The sequence below is a fragment of the Dermacentor variabilis genome, chromosome 8, assembly GCF_050947875.1.
Source record: "Dermacentor variabilis isolate Ectoservices chromosome 8, ASM5094787v1, whole genome shotgun sequence".
NCBI lineage: Eukaryota > Metazoa > Arthropoda > Arachnida > Ixodida > Ixodidae > Dermacentor > Dermacentor variabilis.
The window spans coordinates 144,466,636-144,479,263 of NC_134575.1; the positions used below are offsets into that span (position 1 = coordinate 144,466,636).

Below are 12,628 nucleotides of genomic sequence, written 5' to 3' on the forward strand. Positions count from 1 at the left end.
CGCAATCAAAAATAAAAAAGATGACCCATTAAGTTATGTTCATTTCTTAGCGGTTTATACGTTCCTGGAAAATGCAATTCTTCGGAACTAATGTTCAGTTCATCGCCAAACTGCGATCGTACGAAGTTTTCCAGCTGCTAGATCTTATGCAAACAAGAGACTACAAGGCGCGCAATCGAGAACAGTATATAACTGCCCACCGTGGCAGCTTCCCCGCAATACTCACCCACTCGTCTCACGTGAAAATGCCAGCGCGCACTCAGTTTCTCATTTTGGCACCAGCAAATCTTCTCCAAGGTCGTTGCATGCAGCATTCACAGCTGTCGCCACCAATGCTATTGCAAATAAGCATCTTTACCTATCTGTTTCACAACGTGTCGTGCCATTGGAAGTGTAGCGCATGCTTTTAACAGGCCATAACCGAAACGGGCCGCCATTCCCTCATGCAGACTGCAATTGTATACGTTTTCCAACCACTGGATCCCATATAAATGAGAAAAGGCACAAGGCGTTCTCTATCGAGAACAGCACAAATATAGCCGCCAGTCTCACATGAAAACGACTGCGTGTACAGTTTCTTATTCCGGTACCAGCAAATCTCCACCCGGGTCGTCGCATGCCGCATTCACAGCCATCGCCGCTGAGCCTATTGTGATAAGCATCTTCACCTATCTGTTTTACAGCGCATGCTGGGTAGTGCCATTGGTAGCGTACTGCATGTCTTTAGTAGGCGATGATCCTAATGCATCACCGTTCCCTGCTGCAGGCGGCACGATGTGGCCATCACGTTTCGCTTCAGTGGCATCCGGCATCGCTCACCAGCTCAATTTCGTCTCGGTTTTCCGTTGCCCTCTTACAATACCACGCAATGGGAGAACAACAAAACACGTCTCGTGCCGCAACGATCCGCGTGATGCTTCGCATTACGTAAGATGTCTGTAACAGTTGAGTCTGTCAAATTTGTTTAATTACTTCGGATCGTAGGTTTCCCGGCTAGTACGGTTTTTCTCGTGATTTTCTCCAGAACGTATGAACGAGCTTTTGCTGTAAATGGGGGTTCTGAGCACTAAGTTTTAACTATAAAGCAAATGTACCATTACTTATTCCACCGTGCAAAGAGCAATGGAACGAAGATTGCTAGCCATAACTTTAAGAGACAGAAAGAGAGTGGTTTGGCTCGGAGAGCAAACTGGTATAGATGATATTCTGATTGACATAAAGAGAAAAAAATGGAGCTGGGCAGGTCATGTAATGCGCCGGTTATTTATTTATACAATATTGCAGGCTCAAATGAGGGCCCAAGCAGGAGGGGCAGAATACATAAATATTTACATATGTACGTATATATATACATACACATGCACACATGAAAAAGAAATACAAAAGCAATGCAACATATGTAAATATCAGAAGAAAATATCAGAAGAAAACTAAAGTGAAGGCGACGACTAATAAGATTAAGAGAAGGTACACTGAAGGAAGACAACTTGACAAATATTAGAACAGTATCACACGCATATATGAGCACTTGCAACCGCTATCAAGAGAGGGAAAAAAAAAACAGCAGAAGTTGAACGAGCGACCATTGCAATATACTGAGAATAATAGAACAAGGAAGATCAGGAAAGTATCAAACAAAATTCACGTTTAAGAAAAAAGGGGGGGGGGGGAGGGAAACAGTAACAAGGCTTGCCGACATGGCAATACCGCTAGTATTCAAGACACATGCATTCAATAGAATCTGTGTTTATCAATTGTGATAATGGCAGGCTGTTCCAATCTGTTACAGTGCGCGGGAAGAAGGAAAACATAAAGAGGTTAGTTCGGGTGTTATAAGGTGTTAAAGAATCAGCGTGACGATGCCGTGTTCGGCGCGCTGTACGTGGTTTAACATAAGCCTGTGGGTCGAGAGACAAACAGTTGTTTTTAAGCAAGAAAAGAAACTTCAGTCGTTGTATTTTACTGCGTATTTGTAGCATTTGAATATTATGTTGTTTCATTAGGCTAGTAGGAGAGTCACTCAGTCGATATTTAGAAAAAATAAACCTGACAGCTTTACGTTGGACCATCTCTAAAGCGTTAATGTTAATTTTCTTATAGGTATCCCACACAATGCATGCATATTCTAGTTTCGGTCGGATGAGTGAAGTGTAAGCCAGTAATCCAGTACCAGAGGGAGCGTGTTTTAGTTTGTGCCTGAGGAGACAAAGCTTCCTGAAAGACGAGTTACATACGTTAGAAATGTGGCTATTCCAGCTGAGGTCACTGGTTATTGTGATTCCAAGATATTTATACTGGCTGACTTTGGTGAGCGGTTCAGAGTCGAGGTTATAGACAAACGACATTTTATTTATTTTTTTTTGTTATGGACATGTAAACAGTCTTTTCTCTATTCAATTCCATGCCCCACCGACTGCACCAGGAAAGAATATTTTGAAGGTCCGAGCTAAGCATTAATTGATCTTCGTGGCAAGTAACCTCGTTAAACAACACACAATCATCAGCAAATAGTCTAACTTGAACAGGATGAGAAATTTCGTTAGTGATGTCGTTTATGTATATTAGAAATAGTAATGGTCCTAGCACGCTACCTTGAGCTACTCCAGAGGTTACTGAAAGTTTGTTAGAAGAGTAATTATCAATTGAAACAAACTGCTTGCGATTAGAAAGATAAGCCGCCACCCAGTTAATAATATAGGCTGGAAGGTCTATTGACTGTAGTTTTTCTATAAGTTTATTGTGAGGAACAAGGTCAAACGCTTTCTTAAAGTCTAAAAATATTACGTCAGTTTGGCTTTACTTGTCAAGAGCACTTGCAAAGTTGTGAATAATTGTGGTTAATTGTGTTACAGTAGAGAAACCCTTCCGGAAACCATGCTGATGTGGGGACAGTACGTTGTTGTCACTTAGGAATTTGGTTATTTCATTAGCTATAATATGTTCGATTAACTTGCAACATGATGAAGTTAATGATATTGGACGATAACTAGTTACTAGAGTTTTGTCACCTTTTTTCGGTATGGGAATGACACGTGCAGTTAGCCAGTCTGTAGGAAGATTAGCAGAAGATAACGAAGAACGGAAGATAACAACAAGAAAAGGGGCTAACGCTTCAGCATATCTGCGCAAAAACGCGTTCGGTATGTTGTCTGGTCCTGGAGATGATTTAGTTTTGAGGTTCAGCAGCATCGACACAACACCAGGTTGCGAAACAATATCAGAGGTCGAGTTACCTGACATGCGGTTAAGGTTTATAACACCATCGAAATTTGAAAAAACACTCTGAAAATAATTATTGAAGTGCTGCAAGATACGTTGTTTTTCGACAATGACATGGCTCTCGTGAACAATTTGGTCAATTGGTTTGGTTTTTGCGCTTAAAAAAAGCCTAAAATTTTTGGGGTGCCGCTTAAATAATATTTGGCAATGTGTGGTGAAAATACCGGCGCTTAGCTTGCCGTACTTCTTGGTTGAGCTTATTTTGGATTTCGTGAATTGAAACATGTGAGGCACATCGTCGTCTCAAGTGGTTAACTTTTCTTTTAAGGTGCAAGATGTTTCTCGTTATCCAGGGAGTAGTCTTGGAAGTTTTTTTAGTTTTATTAGGAATAAAGTTGCTAAGGCAGTGAGTGATAATTTCTTTAAATTTATCCCAAAGCACAGTAACATTGTTAGTGTGAAAGTTATCAAGGCATCCTTCAAGATAATCCAAGACACTTTCGTCTCTGGCACGAGAAAAATCTTTAACAGTGGTTGTTTTAATTTTTTTGGTGTTAAGCACTTCCAAAGAACAAGAAAAATATACCAGACTATGATCAGAAATTCCAGGCTCAACCGAGACAAAAAAGTTTTCTAATGAACGACTAACAAAAACGAGATCAATTATGGTTGCTGATGTACCATAGGTGCGCGTTGGCTGTCTCACAACCTGTTGTAGATTGTGACACAGAATGATGTCATGCAACTAACCCAAATGCGAATTAATCCCGATGCAGAGAAACTTTTTGTCCCTATCAATATCTGGTAGGTTAAAGTCGCCTATAAGTAGTGTTTTATCACTTGTGACTGAAACCATGTGTGCAAAAACTGGGGGCGAGTCAGGTGCTCGATAAACTGCAAATAGCAAGAATGATTTATCCCAGCAAGTAAGCTTTATTGTAACAGATTCCAAGTTACCGGCCTGACATAGCAGAGTAGCGGATATAGTTTCTTTTACCAAAACCGCCACCCCGCCCCCTCTAGTACACCTGTCACGGCGATATGCTCGATAAGATGGGGGAAACACAACAGCATCTTCAATATTGTCATGCAGCCACGTTTCTGTTATCACAACCACATGGGGATTGTAACCCATGATAGTTGCCTCAAGGCTTTCCGATTTATTAACGACACTGCGGGCGTTAATGTTTAAAATTCTCAGTTCTTTAGCGCCAGGGGAAGTGTAAGCGGAGGCAAGTCAGTTATTTTTCAAAGTATTTACATGGCCGTCAGTTTTGATCCTCAAGTTCTTACTGTCATCCCATGCGAAAAGCTCATTGTTAACACGCATCTTATCGTTAATTAAGCGAACTTTCTTGCCTTGTTCTCTTTCAATTTTAGCACTATCCCACAAGAGTTGACGTCTTCTTAGTGTGCTGCACGAGTAATCGTTTTGAATCAATATTCGACTACCCTTTAATTTGTACGCACTTTTTAAGACAATCTGTTTTTCGGTAAAATCCTGGAAGTAAATGATGACTGGTCTCTTGTTACCTTTGCTACCAATACGATGAATTCGGCCGACGGATTTGCAAGGAACAGCAAGCTTTGCAGAGAACACCTCATCAAGAACTTTATTTTTAAGAATAGGCTCAGTTTCGCCGGCATCCTCCGGAATGCCAAAGACTACCAGATTGGATCTCCTGCTCCTATCCTCCAGATCAGTCAACTTTGCCTGCAGTGATTTCACTGTACGCTCAAGGTCATCTATATGCGAGGCTCGTTTTTCTAATTCAATAAATCTGGCTCCCCAATCAGCTATAACGTTTTCCACCTTATTCTGTTGCTCCCTGAGCGCAGTCACGTCGGCTGTCAACTTGTTCTGGCCAGACAGCAACTCTTTCAGCATGGATTCGATAGAAGCCCCACTACCGTCAGTGGGGCCGGGATTTAACTCAATGTCGCCGCACATTAGCAGCAAGCACACGCAGTACACATCATGGACAATAGAAGCACACCGTAGGGGGCACGGCAAGACCAAAAGACCGCGACAATCACTTCTCATCGTACTATAGCAGTTACTAACCTGCACGAGGTAACAGAACGGTTTAAGCCACATGCTTGTCGATGGTCCGCCGTGCCCACTGAAAGTATACGTCTGGAGCTGCTCCTTTATACACTGACGCGTCGACGTCACGTGAAGAATAGGTGGCGCCTCAAGTGACGCGTCCCAAAACAGTGAAGGATTGGCATCACGGAAGCAGTGACGTTGCATTGGTGTTCTAGTTGTGGTCCAAGTGCACGTGGCGAAGTTTCGTCGTAGATAGGGATGGTCGATTGCATTTCTTGAAGACTGGTCAGGCTGTGGCAGTTGTAGTATCGTTGATCCGGCCAGGCCACGAGCAAGCACCTACACGAGGTAGCAGAACGGTGAACCACATGCTTGTCGATGGTCCGCCTTGCCCACTCTTGGACCATTAGACCGTTGGACCATTAGGGTTACAGAATGGGTTCCAAGAGAAGGGAAACGCAGTCGAGGACGGCACAAGACTAGGTGGAGCGATGAAATTAAGAAATTCGCGGGTGCTATTTGGAATCTGTTGGCGCGGGACAGGGGTAATTGGAGACCGCAGGGAGAGGCCTTCGTCCTGCAGTAGACATAAAACAGGCTGATGATGATGATGATGATGATGATAATGACCTTTACTCAACAAGAAGCATTTGGTCAGCAGCCATCACTGCAGAGGGAGCTTGCCCATATACATGTTGTTTGCAAGTGCTTACTGACGAGATACTATGACAAAATTCAGGGTATAATGAAGAAGTTATCTTTTTACAACTTTTTGTCCAAGACACATGTATTTTCTCCAAGCAGGAGAATCACACATGATGCCAGATGGAGACTCTGAAGACTAGTTGTGTGCACCTTGCTCACAGTGGCAACATAGGCTATGTGCCCCCAAAAGCTTATGCTGTCATGGTTCCTAGACATTTAGCATGACAATGCATTGTCCATATGAGCAGACGTATAGCAGGCTATATAAACATCAACTAGCCAAAATGCTAGTTAGTTCCTTGGAGAGGCTAATGCTAAGTAATAGAAAAATTTACCTTGCCACTTAGGAGTACCAAACAAAATCCCACCCTTTTGTGACTCTGGGATGTCATATATACACTAAATGCTGTCCTGTGGGCTGAACTACAACTAGCCAGATTGTGCTTTAATATCAGAGATGTGCTTTCAATGTTTTACAATTTTGTCACAAAATGCTGTATTTCAAGATCCTGCTTACCCCCGCTGTTGTTGCTTAGTGGATATGGTGTTGAGGTGCTAAGCACGAGGTTGCAGGATCGAATCCCGGCCACGGTGGCCGCATTTTGATGGAGGCGAAATGTGAAAAGACTCATGTATGTACTTAGATTTAGGTGCATAGTAAAAAACCACTGCTGCCCAAAATTTCTGGAGTCCCCCACTACGGTGTGCCTCATAATCAAATCGGGGTTTTGGTTCGTAAAACCCCATAATTTAATTTTTGAGCTTGCTTACACTTGTCATACTGACACAAATAATTTTGAGTCTCTAGTTGCATGCAATTTTGAGCAGAAGGAATTTCAAAGCTCAACAGATACAGTTGCAAACCAATTTTTCAAATTAGCTTCATTATCCTGACTAACTAGCCAAAAACTACCGCATTCATGCATGAAGTTCCTGCACAAACAGAATTCTTGTATATGTGCAGATGACTCCTAACTTATGGCACCCTCGTAAAATCAGCCCAAGGTGCCTTGTAAAACCATAATAAACCACAAACCATGGTTTGTGAAAAAAAACTTGGTTACCACGGTTTACAGGGCTCCTCACCAGGTCTGGCCATTTTGAGCTGACGAGCACAGAGCATACTTTGAGTGATAACGATCATGTCTGCAAAGTATTGCATTGCTACGCACCGCGGAAAGACCTGAAATTTCAAATCGAACGCTGTTTTTTCTTCTCCTCGTGGCCGCCACGCTCCAAGCCAGGTGGTGACATAGTCGTGTCCCTGTGCCTATGTAGTCATGTGTCTGCAGTGTGACGTTGCTCGTGGTGTCGCGACTTCGAGAATTATTCAAGACATCTGTTATCTGTGTGGCCTGTTGTTTGAATTGACGAATTGAAGTTTAGAGAAATAATAAAATATGGCAAACGGAATGTCTGCATGTTTTTTGCTTTAGTTCGCTTCGAAAGAAGAGAGATGTACTTCCACTTTGTCTGCTTGTTCCCACGGTCACGCAGTCACATGCGCAGGTACTGAAACTATGCCATTTTCTACCGCGCTACAGCGCATGATCATGCTCTGCAATCTGCTTGTTCTGCCTCAGTATTTGTGTAGCACCGAATTATGCCGCTAGGCAGTTTCCTTGTGCACAGCGTGCAAAATCGTGCGCTGTGTGAACGAGACAACAGCTCGCACGTGACGCTGTCAGCGGAAATGCATAGCGAAAAAAAAAAAGGCGGGGCCTGTGATGTATGCGTCACGTGATCCTCGAGGTCTGGTATGGGAGGACGTAGGGAAGGAATTTCGCTTGCCAAGGCTAGGTGGGGCGAGTGGAGAGAGCATCTTGCTTGGCAGTGGAGCCCGCCTGCTGAAATCATGGGTTCGCGGCACTGAAATATTTCTATCTGGGCTATTAATGAGCCGATTCGAAAAATTTTTGCGGTAGAACGCTCTCTAGAGGACACGTAACAACTTCCAGTGTATAACCAAAATTTGCTATGGGGCCTGGTGAGGGGCCCTTTAAGGACACAGTATCAAACCATGACAAAGCATAGCTTTACACCACAATTTGACATGTAAAATTGCTGCCATTGCGAGTTAAGGTGCTAGTACGGAATTGCGATTTCACAGCATTTAAAAAAGCCATCTATTCTTAGAAAAGCTAAACATTTCATGTGCATTTAGGGGTTCCATTATTTAGATAAGTGCATGAGCATATGTAGCCACTGAATTAACAATACTAATAAAGGCCTGAGCTGAGGAAGTTTAAGAGTAAGGATTAAGATTACTATGCTGAGGTAATGTTCAATAGCATGGCAGGAGAATGAAAATTCGTGATCGGCAGTCAACCTCTAGAATGTGTGCAAGAGTGCAATGTGTGCAAATGTGTGCAAGAGTGATCAAGGGGACCCTGATCATGCTCTTTGGCCATTTCTAGCCCTCGCAGCTTAAAACCTCGTGCATCATCATCATTACAATAAGGAAATTTATGTGAGAGTAAAGGTGGGTTGGAGCGCATAAGGCAGGTATTACCAAATCATGACCGGCAGCTTACCGGTATCCTTGAAAAGAAAAGTGTGCAATCATTGCATTCCACTGGTACTAACATATGGGGCATAAAGTTGGAAGTTAACAATGATGCTCGAAAATAAGTTAATGGACATGGAATGTGCAAGGGAAGGAAAAATGTATGCGTAATGATAAGAGGCAGGAAGACAGCAGTGGGAATCGGAGAGCAAACGAGGTAGGGGGTATCCCAATTGACATCAAGGGAAAACAATGGAGTTGAGGAAATCATGTAATGCACAGGACAAATAACGAGCACTCTATTACAGATATAGAATTAGTGCCAAGGGAAGGGAAGCGAAGTTGAGGATGACAGAGAATTAGATGGTGTTATAAAATGAGGAAGTTTGCAAGCACAAGATCCTGCAGTTAACATCAAAAAAGGCTGATAATAGTCTCAGCACAAGCACAGGCAAGAAAATGCATCAGCGCCTTACAGTGAAGATGTGTCGCAACGAATGGAACAGCCTAGCAGATGATGCTGCGACTTGTGAGCACTTTACTGTACTGACTGTAACACTGTGGTGCTATTACGCTGCTAAGCATGAGGTTGTGGGTTCAATCCTCAGCAGTGGCTGCCACTTAAACGCCTGCATACTATGCATTGAGTACTTGTTAAATAAACCCAGCTGGTCAAAATTAATCCAGAGTCCCCCGCTACAGCTTGCCCCATAATCAGATTGTGGTTTTGGCACATAAAACCCCAGAATATAATTTCATTTTCTAACTGCAAGTTAATGTTTTCCACATTTGTTGGCACAGAATGAACAAAAAAGGGACCAGTGTTGTCAACACTGATTGAAATAAAAAATTCATTAGTATTGCCATTCATAATTTGTGGAGGCCAATCTAGGTGCAAGTTTGTAGAGCAGTACCATAGGTTTACAGCACTCCTAGCAAGCAACGCTGGTGAGCTTTTTATTAGTCAATGTATTTGATGGTAAAATTATTTATGGTTTTGTTTCAATACTATATTTAGGCTTTGACTAGTGCTTTTGAAAAGTATGCAATCAAAAATCTTTTGGCAAAGCCTACCAGATTGTGTGCCGTTGGCCTGTGTGCACTCACACAAAAACAACAAAGATGAGAAACTTGATTTCTGGCGCACTACCTCATGCAGTCGAGTGGGAATGAGAGAGAATGCTGTCCTGCATAGCAGCACTCAATCTATGAGCAACCAACTCTGATGTTGTGCTAGTGTAATGTAGGAAAGACATATTAGGGGTCATGAAGCAGTCGAGTGTGTCCATACAGTACATACAAGTAAACCTTGCTATAACAAAATTCAAGGTATAATGAAGCAGTTAACTTTTTACAACTTTTTGTCCATCGAACACCATGTGCTTTGAGCTTCAGTATAACAATGTATTTATACACAATTTCACTGCCACGCAAAGGAATACTAAGGCAATAAATGGAAACTGCTGCAGGTGCAGTTGGTTGAACTACATTCAGCTGCTTGCAAACACACCTCTCAAATTGCATCAAAACAGCTGCCCAGCGGGCAACTGATGAAGCAGAGCAGCGTAAAAGCAACGCCCTCTCATTAGCACCTTCCTTACAAGGTCGAAGAGCGATAAGATACTATCATTCCCCATGCTCTGTATGCAGTTGGTGCGAGGGAATCGCTTGCTTTCCCTCTCACTTATAAAGAAAGATGGTAGCTTCCTGCAAGCGCAACGGGGGCAAGGAGGGGTGGGAGCGAGCACATGGTAATGTGGTAATGAGGGTCATAGCCCCCTGCTGGGCTGCGGCTGTGTGCATGGCTTTCAGTGCTGCTGAGTGCACACGATATCCACACATCCTATTTTCAGTGGTGATGTGCAAGAGTTGGGTGAGCCAAGATGGCCGTGGCTTCATGTGCACTGTCTTCCCACTTACTAAGTGCTGTATGTCACATAATCTCTGGTTTTTGAGACATTTTGAAGCGAGAGGCAAACGAGGTGTTCACTCCCCTGTGCCTGCAATCTTGATGATAACGTTGGTTGTGCAACACTATCAACCGTGGTGGCAGAGTGGACACGAAAGCTTTGCAGGCTACATATCGAACCGCCAATGTGAAGGTATCCTCAACATGGCGTGAAATTATCATTGGTCACCGACTGTCAAATTCAATGAAAATAATTTTTTTTTGTCATTCAACTAGCTTTTTTTTAGATTGCCGGATAATTTGCAAAATTTTGCAGCCTCTTCTGTGTCAAAAAAATTCATCAGTGACTGTACTAATTTGCATAAAGGGTTGAATGTCCAGATAGCTTAATTTCGATATAACAAAGTAAAGTGCCAATTTTACTGACTTCATTATGTTGAGGTCTAACTATAGTGGTGGGTGGTCACAGATAATTTCAAACCTCAGGTTTACAACTTGTGGCTAGTAGCTCTAAATTTTTATTGCAATAGCAATTCTGTGGACACTTCAGCCATGCTTGTAGCAATGCTGTAGCCATGCTGTTACAGATGTAGCAGTGCATAAGCAGCCCATGTGCGGTATGTTGGAGGCCACATCTGCCGAGTTCCAGAGGTTTGGCACAGTGGAATGGCAAAGGGAGTGGCAGTATGAAATGTTCACTTTAGGAAAAATGTGCATGCTCCCTGCTTCTGTTGCACCTAATCACGTGAACATTGTGACTGCAAGTACTCAGTCATTGAGTGGACTTTGTCCATGTACACCTTTGGTCGCTTAGTGCCAGGCGTGTTTAGTTAGTAGGTGAATGTTCACTGCTATTTATACTGCCATTAATACTATGAGTACTACATTGTGTAATAGTTTTATAACCAAAGACATGTGCACCGAGCACCGGTTGCCCCTGCTTCACTTGGGCTCCGACGTGGACTGTTCCATAGTTCTGCATCACCGGTAAGCCATATGGCTTATCCCACGTTTCGCATGCTCCCCTATTACTTCAGCAAGTAAAGATGCTGTTGCAGAGTGCGGTTGTACATTTTGTGGTCTCTTGAGTTGTCTGCAAGGTGGCTTTGTGCAGGCACTGCTTGTAACAAGCAAGATTATGCACATTGATTCAACGCGTTGTGTGCACCTGGTTGACCCTGGCATGTCCAAAGCCACTGTCATCAGGCCATCTTATTGAGTTTTTCATGTTAACAGTACTGGTAAAACTAGTTTGTCTTGCAGTTGAATATTTGCTATTGCTGTTGATGCTTCACCCAGATGAAGCTATGACTTTTTTTTGTCTTAAAACTGTGCTAAAAATACTTAGTAGGTTTTGTGTGTTGTATTACAGTGCATGTATTACGTGTTCTTTGTATAGACCTTTTCATTGGGCGAGGAGGAAAGTGCATATGGCTAGCATTTCCTGCTCTCTGGCTTGGGCGAGCCAGCATGGTTCTGTCTGAATGCGTGGCCGTTACGTGCTGCGGAAATATTCGCCATAGAATTGACCTGAAGTCTGTTCATAAGACGGCCTCAAAGAACCACTCTGTAGCCTTTTGGTGCAGCAATAACTACAGTATGAGGACATTTCTCTTGGTTGTACAAGCATGCGACATGGATCATCAACCGTGGTGTTTGTATGTGTTGTGCACTGTTTTGGCTGTATCAGTTTTTACTTGGCAAAGATCAGCGGCCTGTGTATTGCCAGTGGGAGCCAAAATTGCCTTACTGTCTGATTGCTTGGCATTAAAACTAAAACATAAGAGGGCTTGAATACGGCCAACCTAACGCAACAGTGAAACATGTAAGTGCCAATCGTAAAATGTTTGCATAAGCCACTGACATCGTACTCGCGCATTTCAAATCTAGTAAACTTGAAGTTACTATGATATGTCAACATTGGTCTTCCCTATGAAGCCGATGGCATTGCTCAACATAGAGATCACTGCAGTTGGTAAACCGACATGATACATGGAAGCTTTGTGCTTTGTCATTGCCTTTTTGCCCTGTAAAGCAGTAATATCCAAATGGGATCGCATAAAAAGAATGCAGTGGCCATTTGTGAATGCAGTGGCCATTTGTGAGGACACAATTTTCATAAAACAGGCGAGTGCATCGTAGAAGACAGGATGTACAAGACCAAACAAAAAGAGATTGGTGTTCATCCTCCTTTCTATTGGAGAAAAGAAAGAAAATGCTGGCTAATGCCATAATAAGA

General features: G+C 42.9%; 1 protein-coding gene across 6 annotated transcripts in view; it reads left to right on the plus strand.

Annotated features, from left to right (window-relative positions):
* LOC142590650 (uncharacterized) overlaps positions 1-12,628 on the plus strand; it is a 95,702-nt gene that overhangs the window by 59,464 nt on the left and 23,610 nt on the right. The gene's annotated exons all lie outside the window — the stretch shown is intronic.